The sequence below is a fragment of the Martes martes genome (genome assembly GCF_963455335.1).
Source record: "Martes martes genome assembly, chromosome: 5".
In the NCBI taxonomy this organism is placed as follows: domain Eukaryota; kingdom Metazoa; phylum Chordata; class Mammalia; order Carnivora; family Mustelidae; genus Martes; species Martes martes.
In genome coordinates this window covers 79970458-79983480 of record NC_137892.1, presented here as the reverse complement: position 1 = coordinate 79983480, position 13023 = coordinate 79970458, and positions in this window count along the sequence as shown.

Here is a 13023-nt window from a genome sequence, read left to right as displayed (position 1 = left end):
GACCTGAGCCGAAGGCAAAGGCTTTAACCCATCGAGCCACCCAGGTGCCCCTAAACATATTCTGATGCATTCGTATAATAGAATACCAACAACACGAAAAAAAAAAAAAAAAGAACAGCTGCAACCAGCTTGGATAACACTCAGATATATATACACTGTGCAGAGTAGACATAGAAGAATACACACAGTTTGAGTCCATTTTTATGAGGTTCCAGAAAAGACAAATAGGTGAAACTATTCTAGGGTAGCAGAAATCAAAATAGTGGCAAACCCTGGTGGGAGGTTGGTGGTTACCAGGAATGGACACAAGAGAACTTTCTGTAGTGAAGGAAATATTCCATATCATGCCTAGTAGTAGTTACATGGGTATAGACATAGGTTAAAAAGTCATTGAGCTCTACATTCAAGATTTGGGCATTCCTAAATGTCAATTGTATCTCAATTTAAACTAAACTGCATAGACAAAGAAAAAGAAATCAGAACATCAAACAGTGACAGGGTTAGGAAAGAGAGCTGCCAGTTAGAGAATGTCTACTGCAACTCATAATGCTAGTAAATATCCCATCCAATTTAAAAATAGAATGATTTTTAAAATTTAATTTAACTGCAAATGACATCCCAAATATTGCAGTAGTTTTCCAGGCTCTGCCTCTTCTCACAGAAAAGGCATCTTCATCTTTTTAAATTATCCCTTACCTGTGATTTTGCTCTCTCTAGAGCAGCTGGGCTTGAGAAAATCCTATCTTACTTTTTACACATTTAGTAATGACTTCTCTTTTAGGATTCCAGTATCAGTCTGCCTCTTTACACTCTACAAGATACTGTTTATAATCAGAAAAAGTGAAAAAAAAAAAAATGAGCAGCACAAAGAGATGAAGCTTAGGCTGAAAGGCCACAGACTGGATTTGAAGCTGTCCTGTAGGCAAACCTCATGCATCCGATTCTGTAACACATACTAATTTTGTATTACCCTGTAAATTACAAACATTATAAATGAACTCTAGGTTATGGGGATGCAAGTATCATGTTCTTGTCAGCCCTTGTCTGTACTTTTAATAGCTCTCAAAGTTAAAAAAGATAAAAACAGATGTTTGTTGTTCAACATCTGGAAAATACAAAATAGCAAAACAATCACCCATAATTTAACAGCCTGGAAGTAATTACTCTGAAAATGTCAGTACCCATTTCTTAGCAAAGGGAAAATGAACCAATCTTCCAGAGATTTTATAAAGGTTAAGGAGGTAGCATCGGAAAGTAGAGGGAGCATTGCTCTTGAGAACAAGAGTTCTCAGGTCCTTCAAAATAAGCTGAGGGGCATAAAAGGATACTTGACACAAAGGCAGAAAGGTAACATTTTCAGACAATCAATACTACAACACAATGGTAATAATTTATGCAACACTTTTAATGTCATGTGAGCATGTTTCAGAACTTCACTATTCTAATTGGCAGAACCATTCACTTATAAAATATCCACTCTCATAAAACAACTTTACTTTTCCTTTGGGTCTGCAGGTAACAGAATGCTTTTGGCAAATTTATTTCTTCACGCAACATATAAGTCATAAAGTTATCTCTACAGGAATTCCTGCTGGTTTGTTTATTCCCACTGACATAGGTGGACTTCTTGAGTGGTTAAAATTATACTGCTAGCTCTTTCTACATAGAGCCAATGGCATGGAGATTTCACCTGAAGGAAGGGTTCTCAAATGGGGGTTTGAGGCTCTGGAGGTTATGCCCCTGAGGCAGGAACCCCACAAAGTCTCAGTTGGTGATCCCTTCCAGCCCTGCCTGGTGTTTGCTCACAGCAACTGTCCTAATACAGGAAAGAGTCAGTTTGTGGTTTTCTGACTTTAAAGCATGACACCATTTTCCCTTGCCCCAGACCACATCCCCTAGAGGCTAGACTCAGCTGGATTGGGGTTTACTTGCTCAGCAGTAAAAACTCTTTTCATTCAGCACTCCATCTCTGGTCTCTGTTATTTTTCCTCCTTAATGAGATGCCAGGACGCAGGCTGATACAGAAAGTTTTTTTGGCAAGTGAGAGAAGCAACTGAGTTTTTCAGGAGAGTGATGGATTGGTTAGAAGGTCTGAAGAAAGGAGTAAGGAACCAGGGCTTAGTGAATTGGGAGAAGCTGGTCCCAGGAAAGCACACAGATCCATGAGAACTGAAATTAGATGTTTGTAAACTTGCAATAAATAGGGCCAATCAGCATGGTTCTACAGGAGAGTCCTCGAGTATAGAGAGATAATCCTCTGAAAACAAAACCCATATAAAGGAATGGTAGAGAATGTTCTTTTATAGCGATGAATACGCAGTTACCTGGGGAGTATTAGAGCTTCCAAAATTCAATCAAGATTTCTCTTTAGGGGCGCCTGGGTGGCTCAGTGGGTTAAGCCGCTGCCTTCGGCTCAGGTCATGATCTCAGGGTCCTGGGACTGAGTCCCGCATCGGGCTCTCTGCTCAGCAGGGAACCTGCTCCCCCTTCTCTCTCTGCCTGCCTCTCTGCCTGCTTGTGCTCTCTGTCTCTCTCTCTGTCAAATAAATAAATAAAATATTAAAAAAAAAAAAAGATTTCTCTTTAGTTTGTGCCCACCCAGGATCACACACACACACACACACACACACACACACACACACCCCTTTATTAAGTAATCAGATTTAGCAATTTCCTCAATTCCTTAGCATTTCTAAAAGAAAAATACTGTAAAGAGATTTCCATCTAGTCCACGAATTTCCCTTCAGTGAGGAAAAGAAAGGAAAGTGGACTAGGAAGAACCCAGAAGGCCTCAGGGAGAGGTGGGGATGATGGCCTTCATGGACTTGCTCAGTTCCTGAACACTGAATGGCAGGCTCGTGCCCTGAGGGTGACCTGGGAATCTGGGAGCGTGTTTTTGTTTGCTAAAAAGATAGCACTTAGTAAACCTAAATTTTATCAATCTAACCTCTTTTTTTTTTAATGCTTTTATTTCTTTATTTGAGGGAAAGAGCATGAGGGGGGAAGCACAGACGGAGAGGCAGAAGCAGGTTCCCCGCTGAACTGGGAACCTGATGTGGGGCTCCATTCCAGGACCATGAGACCCTGACCTGAGCCAAAGGCAGACACTTAACTGACTGAGCCACCCAAGGGCCTCAGTCTAATTTCCTTTATAAAAGACTGAAACTAGCCATTTCCTATGCAACTATAATGCACATTGAATACAACTACCAAGTAAACTGAAAGAAAACTGTACTTCCTTTCATGGAAGATCTTTACCAGGAAACATTCAGAACTTTAAGAAATAATACTACTAACAACACGTCAGCTAAAATTACTTAAGTCAATATAATGCACTTGGTTTACACTGCATCTGTAGTTTTTGCAGTCAATGCTTCCACATGTGGGACTGTTAACAGACAAGCTTGAGGCATAGTAAAAATTTTAAGAGTTATCTGACCTAAAATTGATTCGAATTGGGCAGCATACCATCTAGCAGAGAGAACCGCTCCAAGGAGCTGTAGAAAATGAAGACTTGTACAGGCAAAAGGGAGTAGGAACAAGGAAGTTATACTAGATAATAAAGGGGGTTGGTTATTGCAAGGTTACTTGCCCTTAGGGGTTGGCAGGGGTGCATCAGGCAGATTACCTAACTAGTGCTCATCGGGCAACTCCCGAGTGACTGGTTTAAGATTCCATTTCTGGGAGAGTAAAATGTAATCAAGTTAAGTCTCTGGTGAGGTGGGACTTAGGGTACCATTTGGGGCCTGTTTGTTGGTTTTTGTTGTTGTTGTTGCTGGTCTTTTTGTTTTCCTCTACAGATGAGTATAACATCTGGGTATCCCATTATGCATTTCAGTGAAACTGAAACACATTGAACTGCGTTTTATTCTAACTTACTTCCAGTTTATTACACTAAAGGGGGCAACACAAAATATTTCTGATTAACAAAAGGAGAAGGATGTAGGTATGTGGAGCTGAGACCCTGTGGCCTAGTGGAGCTGAGACCCTGTGGCCTAGTGTAAGAGCTTCCTGTTTTAGAATCAACAGACCCCTTTCAGAATATAATGGACACCAGGAAACCTCCTACCCATGCATAAGCATAAACATTTGCATAAACACCCTGTGCTTCAACACCCTTGCACTCTGTGCAAATAGTCTCTCTTGGGGGAATATTTGGAAGGTGAAGTAGTAGAGGAGGGTGTGTAAATAGTTTAATAAATAAACTAGACTTGGTAGGGTGCAAACAGAAAACAGGAATAAATTTTTATTCCTGCTCAGGTTTCTGTCTTTAAACCCTCTTTCCATAATGGTTCTTGTAGGGTGCAAACAGAAAACAACTTTATTCCTGCTCAGTGTTCTGCATTTAAACACTCTCTCTAGAATGGTTCTTGTCTTTCTCAGGACAAAATCTCAGGCATATTCCATACTATTTTCACCATCACTTTCAGATCATCTATATTCCAGGCTCTCACCAATTCATGTTTTTTTCTTCACTCAAACTTTAATCGTTTCAGGTTTTAAACCTTCGGTGGGGGGAGGGGTGTGATCAGTGTTTTTCCTACTATTTCCCTGCCCTGAATTTCACTGCCTCCTCTTATTTCATTGAGACAGCGGATGAAGAGAGGAAACAAGGATGGGGAGCAGACAGCTCTCACACAGTTGTAATCTGGTACTGGTGCCCTCTAGATTGGACATATTCCAAATAATGATTCTCTTCCACAGAGTACTGGTCCAGACACTTAGAAAACCCTTCCTACTTTGAGAATTTCTAACTGTGTTTGTGGACTCCTACTGGCTCCTCTAACTGGCCACGTATGAGCCTTCCTTAGCTCCTGGTTTTGACAAAGAGTCTCTCCTTGACCAAACTCTGTCCAGGCTCCTCTGAGAGCTCTGAGCTCCTCACTCCCCTACCCCCCACCCCGCCTCCCTGCTTAAAGCACCTGCCTAAGAAAACTCAATGCTGCCAGAATTTACTATTTGTTCTAGGCAACACTTGAAGATAGAAACCCTGTGGAAAAGTAGAACTCTAACCTTGATAAGGGCCAGTTAAGGAACTCAGATGTGTTTCACACAGACAAGCTTTTTGTCAGTTTTCATTTCCCTGATTCTGTGGAGCCCCTGCTCTCCCCTGTCCCTATTCCTTTATCCTTCCTTTAAAATGCCCAGTCCCTTCTGTTAACTGAGGTTGAGGTCAGTTCACAGTGGACTCTTTTCCTTACTGGGATAGTATATTACTGGTTAAAATTTGTCCTTACCATTTTAATTAGTGTCTGGCTTTGTCTATCTTTGATCGTTTCCAGTAACCCACATCTCTGTTGGAGTCACCACATCCTTCAAGGGGTCTCATTGGGTAAGACCAGCCTCCTTCACTGAGTCCATAACTGGCTCATGGATAACTCATGCATCCTCTACCCCACCAAACTTTGGATGCAGCTCTTTCCCAACAATCCCCTTGCTTAGCTCTGTTGTCATAAAAGCAGATCATCACAGTCTTGAGAATCAGGCCTGAGTTAGGTGTCCTGTGTCTTCCAGTCTTCCTTCCTCACGGGCTTAAGGATATACTAAGTACCCTTCTCCCTTTGCCCATTGCCCAGGGTGTTTGGGGAGCCTAGAGAACATCACTATGATAATAAAGTGGGTGTTTGATGTCCCTTTCCTTTCCTTCCTAGAATCAAATTTTGACTCTTATAAACATAGATAGACTCTCAGGTTGTTTTTCAGAGTCTGTAGTCTCTCATGGTTCACCTCCCCTTCCAATTTCCCTCAACTCCCTTCTCCTCTCCATCTCCCCTTGTCCTCTATATTATTTGTTATGCTCCACAAATAAGTGAAACCATATGATACTTGACTCTCTCTGTTTGACTTATTTCACTCAGCATAATCTCTTCCAGTCCTGTCCATGTTGCTACAAAAGTTGGGTATTCGTCCTTTCTGATGGAGGCAGAATACTCCATAGTGTATATGGACCACATCTCCCTTATCCATTCGTCCGTTGAAGGGCATCTTGGTTCTTTCCACAGTTTGGCGACCGTGGCCATTGCTGCTATAAACATTGGGGTACAGATGGCCCTTCTTTTCACTACATCTGTATCTTTGGGGTAAATACCCAGTAGTGCAATTGCAGGGTCATAGGGAAGCTCTATTTTTAATTTCCTGAGGAATCTCCACACTGTTCTCCAAAGTGGCTGCACCAGTTTGCATTCCCACCAACAGTGTAAGAGGGTTCCCCTTTCTCCACATCCTCTCCAACACACGTTGTTTCCTGTCTTGCTAATTTTGGCCATTCTAACTGGTGTAAGGTGATATCTCAATGTGGTTTTGATTTGAATCTCCCTGATGGCTAGTGATGATGAACATTTTTTCATGTGTCTGGTAGCCATTTGTATGTCTTCATTGGAGAAGTGTCTGTTCATATCTTCTGCCCATTTTTTAATATGATTGTCTGTTTTATGTGTGTTGAGTTTGAGGAGTTCTTTATAGATCCTGGATATCAACCTTTTGTCTGTACTGTCATTTGCAAATATCTTCTCCCATTCCATGGGTTGCCTCTTTGTTTTGTTGACTGTTTCTTTTGCTGTGCAGAAGCTTTTGATCTTGATGAAGTCCCAAAAGTTGAGGGTTTTGAAGGGGCGGGGGGTGGGAGGTTGGGGGAACAAGGTGGTGGGTATTAGGGAGGGCACAGATTGCATGGAGCACTGGGTGTGGTGAAAAAACAATGAATACTGTTATGCTGAAAATAAATATAAAAAAAAAGAAAAAAGAAATGAAAAATAGAGCTTCCCTATGACCCTGCAATTGCACTACTGGGTATTTACCCCAAAGATACAGATGGAGTGAAAAGAAGGGCCATCTCTACCCCAATGTTTATAGCAGCAATGGCCACGGTCGCCAAACTGTGGAAAGAACCAAGATGCCCTTCAACGGACGAATGGATAAGGGAGATGTGGTCCATATACACTATGGAGTATTCTGCCTCCATCAGAAAGGACGAATACCCAACTTTTGTAGCAACATGGACAGGACTGGAAGAGATTATGCTGAGTGAAATAAGTCAAGCAGAGAGAGTCAAGTATCATATGGTTTCACTTATTTGTGGAGCATAACAAATAACATGGAGGACATGGGGAGATGGAGAGGAGAAGGGAGTTGAGGGAAATTGGAAGGGGAGGTGAACCATGAGAGACTGTGGACTCTGAAAAACAGCCTGAGGGTTTTGAAGGGGCGGGGGGTGGGAGGTTGGGGGAGCCAGGTGGTGGGTATTATGGAGGGCACGCATTGCATGGAGCACTGGGTGTGGTGGAAAAACAATGAATACTGTTACGCTGAAAAGAAATAAAAAATTAGGGGCAAAAAAAAAAAAACATAGATAGACTCTATAGGTATCTTCCTCTTTGTTGCATCCTCAGCATTCACCTGATGCCTAGCTCAGAGGAGACTTTGTATCTATTTGGTTAATGGATGAACGACTATGTCATTAGAAAGCACACTTCATGCAAGTTAAAGGAAAGAACAACAAAGAAAATACTGAGTAAGCTTATTTTCCAGTTTTAGTTTTCTTTCTTAACCAATTTTACTTTCTCGTTGAATTTCTACTTTTCTTTCACTCTTTGAGTCACCAGTATTTTTCCCCGCAAAGTGATTGCCTTTCTTCACTGCCTATCCATTTTGTACTTCTAGAAGTTTGGGTGAATTCATCCTTTGCAGTAGAAAAATTTAAAAAGGCTCGCTGTAAGGAGACTTCCTAGAGTCTTTCTCAGATTCCCTTTTCATTCTGCTGAAGTGAAAAGAGCATCTGCCCTGGATGATAGAGGAAAATTGGATAGGATAACTTGTTTCCTTTTCAATTTGTTTTCCACAAAAGGAATCCTGCTTTCAAGAGAAACTTATTTATAGACAGAATAAGTGGATTTGATTCTTCTTTGGGCTAGTCATAGTGTTGATACAAAAGGAGAGAAGAACACCAGAACTGTCACACTTACCCCACTGGTTGTTTCAAATGGCCAGTTCCTTCACCAGAAATGGAAAAGTCTTTCACAAATGACTTGAATATCATGGCTGAAAGAAAACATTGCATAGTATCAGTCACCTTACAGGACAATGATGCTAAATTCACAAGTACTCCTTAGACTGAAACGGACAGAAACCCAACACAAAGTAGGAAAGCAATAAAGGGAATTCATTTGCTTACATTACTGTGAAGTCCAGAGACCATCACTGCTTCAGGGAGGACTAGATTCAAGGATTAAAAGGATGTTGTTAAGGCTTGGATTGTGTTTGTCTCTGAAAACTACCTGGCTTCCTGATATCCTCTGCAGAAAACTGTCAGAGGTTTTTGTTTTTGTTTTTTTCATTTTTTTATTAATTATTTTTATTAACATATAATGTATTCTTTGCCCCAGGGGTACAGGTCTGTGAATCATCATGCTTACACACTTCACAGCACTCACCATAACACATACCCTCCCCAATGTCCATAACCCAACCACCCTATCCCTATCCCCCCTCCCCCAAGCAACCCTCCGTTTGTTTTGTGAGATTGAGTCTCTTATGGATTGTCTCCATCCTGATCCCATCTTGTTTCATTTTTTTCCTTCCCTATCCCCCAATCCCCCCCCACTATGCCTCTCAAATTTCTAATATCAGGGAAATCATATGATAATTGTCTTTCTCTGATTGACTTATTTCACTCAGCATAATACCCTCTAGTTCCATCCATGTCGTCACAAATGGCAAGATTTCATTTCTTTTGATGGCTGCATTATATATATATATATATATATATATATATATATATCACTCTTCTTTATCTATTCATCTGTTGATAGGCATCTAGGTTCTTTCCATAGTTTGGCTAGTTGATATTGCTGCTATGAACATTTGGGTGCATGTGCCTCTTTGGATCACTACATTTTTATCTTTAGGGTAAATACCAATAGTGCGATTGCTGGGTCATAGTGTAGCTCAATTTTCAACTTTTTGAGGAACATCCAAAAATACTGTTTTCCAGAGTGGCTGCACCAGCTTGCATTCCCACCAACAGTGTAGGAGGTGTTGGCATCTTTGCCAACACCTATCATTTCCTGACTTGTTAATTTTAGCCATTCTGACTGATGTGAGGTGGTATCTCACTGTGGTTTTGATTTGTATTTTCCTGATGTCGAGTTATGCGGAACACTTTTTCATGTGTCTGTTGGCCATTTGGTGGTCTGCTTTGCAGAAATGTCTGTTCATGTCTTCTGCCTATTTCTTGACGGGACTATTTGTTCTTTGGGTGTTGAGTTTGCTGAGCCCTTTATAGATTTTGGGTATTAGCCCTTTATCTGATATGTCATTTGCAAATATCTTCTCCCATTCTGTCAGGTGTCTTTTGGTTTTGTTGACTGTTTTCTTTGTTGTGCAAAAGCTTTTGATCTTGATGAAGTCCCAATAGTTCATTTTTGCCCTTGCTTCCCTTGCCTTTGGCGATGTTTCTAGGAAGAAGTTGCTGTGGGTGAAGTTGAAGAGGTTGCTGCCTGTGTTCTCCTCAAGGATTTGAATGGATTCCTGTCTCACATTCAGGTCTTTCATCCATATTGAGTTTATTTTTGTGTGTGGTCTAAGAAAATGGTCCAGTTTCACTCTTCTGCATGTGGCTGTCCAATTTTCCCAGCACAATTTGTTGAAGAGACTGTCTTTTTTCCACTGGACATTCTTTCTTGCTTTGTTGAAGATTAGTTGACCATAGAATTGAAGGTCTATTTCTGGGTCCTCTATTCTGTTCCATTGACCTATGTGTCTGTTTTTGTGCCAGTACCATACTGTCTTGATGATGACAGCTTTGTAATAGAGCTTGAAGTCTGGAATTGTGATGCCACCAACTTTGGCTTTCTTTTTCAACATTCCTCTGGCTAATCGAGGTCTTTTCTAGTTCCATATAAATTTTAGGATTATTTGTTCCACTTCTTTGAAAAAAATTGAGGTATTTTGATAGGGATTGCATTAAATGTGTAGATTGCTTTAGGTAGCATAGACATTTTCACAATATTTGTTCTTCCAATCCATGAGCATGAAACGTTTTTCCATTTCTTTGGGTCTTCTCATTTTCTTTCATAAGAACTTTATAGTTTTCTGAGAACAGATTCTTTGCCTCATTGGTTAGGTTTATTCCTAGATATCTTATGGGTTTTGGTGCAATTGTAAATGGGAACTCCAGTTCTGACATATTACCAATGTCCGTATTGATTAGGTCCCTAGCCGTTGGTATTGCCTCTTGTTCTTGTGTGTGTGTGTGTGTGTGTGGTGAGTTTTTCTCCCTTGTCATTTTATCCAGTTAAGAATAGAAGAATGAGGGTGCCTGGGTGGCTCAGTGGGTTAGGCCTCTGCCTTCAGCTCGGGTCATGATCTCAGGGTCCTGGGATCGAGTCCTGCATCCGGCTTTCTGATCAGCGGGGAGCCTGCTTCCCCCTCTTTCTGCCTGCCTCTCTGCCTACTTGTGATCTCTCTCTGTCAAATAAATAAATAAAAATCTTTAAAAAAAAAAAAAAGAATAGAAGAATGAGGGGCACCTGGGTGGCTCAGTGGGTTAAAGCCTCTGCCTTCGGCTCAGGTCATGATCCCAAGGTCCTGGGATCAAGCTCCGCATCGGGCTCTCTGCCCAATGGGAGCCTGCTTTCTTTCCTCTCTCTCTGCCTGCCTCTCTGCCTAATTGTGATCTCTGTCTGTCAAATAAGTAAATGGAATCTTAAAAAGAAGAAGAAGAAGAATAGAAGAATGAGAGAACAAAATACTAAAAGGGTAGCAAGAACCCCAGAAAAATATACACTAACCAAATCAGAAGAGTCCTGAAACCAGGGAGAGAAGAAAAGGGGAAATAAAGAAAAAAAGAATATACATTAGACTGGTGAATAGAACAGAACCACACACTTGATTTGGGGTATATTTTAGTCTGTTAGAAGACACTATCTCCCAAAATTTTAAAGAAATACACACACACACACACACACACACAGAAATAAGGGTAAACACAATGAAGGGATGGAATATTACTGTAAAGATGAAAATTTTTAAAGATTCTAAAAAAGGAATTGATAAGATTAGAAGTTGGTTGAAAAAAAGAAAAAAAAGAGGAAAGAATGTGATCAGGCTGGAGACTAGAACAAAGCCATGTGCTAGATTTAGGATATATTTTGATCTGTTGGCAAAATTGTACCCCAAAATTTTAAAGAAAAAAAAACAATATGCATACAAGAAATAACGTTAAATACAATGAAGGAATAAAATATGACTATAACAGGGCGCTTGGGCAGCTCAGTTGGTTGAACAACTGCCTTCGCCTCAGGTAGTGATCCCGGAGTCCCGGGGTCCAGTCCCGCAGCAGGCTCCTTGCTCCACAGGTAGTGTGCTTCTCCCTCCGACCTTCTCCCCTCTTATGCTCTCTCACATTGTCTCTCTCTCAAATAAATAAATAAAATCTTTAAAATATGACTATAACAATGAATATTAAAAAAGATTTTTTAAAAAGGTATTGATAAGATAGTTAAAAATGTTAAAATAGGAAAGAGGAAAATAAAAAAAATAGAATGAGAAAAAAATAAAGTTAAAAAATTTAACTTTGAAAGACTAAAGGATCATGGGGAAAAAGCCATGAATTCTATGTGTTGCTTTCGCGAAGCTCTGAAGTTCTGCAGTTCTCATTGATTGGTAAACTTGGTCTTGGCTAGATGTTCCTGCTGATCTTCTCAGAAGGGGCCTGTTGCTATGATTCTCAAATGTCTTTGCCAGAGGCGAAATTGCACCGCCCTTGCCAGGGGCCCAGCTAAGTAATCTGCTCGGGTTTGCTCTTGGGAGCTTTTGTTCCCTGAAAGCTTTCCATACCACTTTGGAGGACGGGAATGAAGATGGCGGCCTCCCAGTCTCTGGCCGGAGGAGCAGAGAGCTCAGGGTCCCCTTCTTCAGTGCACCCTCAGAGAAAAGCAGTCAATCCCTTCCATCTCCCTGGCCTCCCACCACACTCCAAGCTCACCTGGCCTGTGACCAAGCATTTCTGTCTCTGGTGCATGGCGCCATTTAAAGTCTCCAAACCCAGGCAATTTCTCAAGCACACTCCCAGGCCTCCCAGAGGAGGAAGGAGGGGGTCTCTCCGGATCTGCCACCTGTGGGGTCCCTGCCCGAAGAGCAGTGGCCTGTGTCTCGGATCATGGTTTAAGGTAACCCAGAGCTGAGAGTCCCCTCCTCAGCTCTGTCTCTGTTAGCTGGCTTCCCCACTCCCATTCTGGGAGCTCTGCCACACTCAGGCACCCCGGTCTTTCTGTGACCCCGCGGATCCTGAGACCACACTATGCCTGCGAGGGCTCAGTCCCCCGCTTAGCCTCTGGAGAGAAGTCCCTCAAAACTTTTAAAAGTTTTGATTTTGTCATGCGCAGCTCCATTGCGTGTTGGAAGCCGGCCCCTCCTCCCATGTTCTATCTTCCGGTGGCTTCAGATTCACTTCTCCACATGTCCTACCTTTCAGAAAGTGGGCGATTTTCTGTTCCTAGAATTGCTGCTCTTCTTCTCTTCTATCTCCTGTTGAGTTTGTAGGTGTTCGGAATGGTTTGATACCTATGTAGCTGAACTCCTGGTATCTGATGTCATTTCAGTCAGCTACTCCTCCGCCATCTTGCACCTCTCTCTCTCTCTCAGAGGTTTTGTTGTAACTGGTTTGAGTCAGGTGCCTCAAATCAATACTATGGCCATGGAGATAGTATTCTAGTTCGGCAGGTGTAGGACACACGTCCACACCTGGAACTGAGTTCAGGGGTGAGGGATTGTCAATCCCACTTATACTACACAAAATGGGTTCCCTCAAAACACTGGCATTCTGTTATCAGAAGAAGAAGAAGAAAAGAATTATTGGCCAGACATTTCCCTTGCCAATATATGTGGGTGTGTATAAGTATACATAAATGTATATATAAGAATGTATATACACACACACAGATACACACACACACACACACATATATGTATGTATATACATATATACATATGTATATATATTTTTTAACTGAAAATAAGATAAAA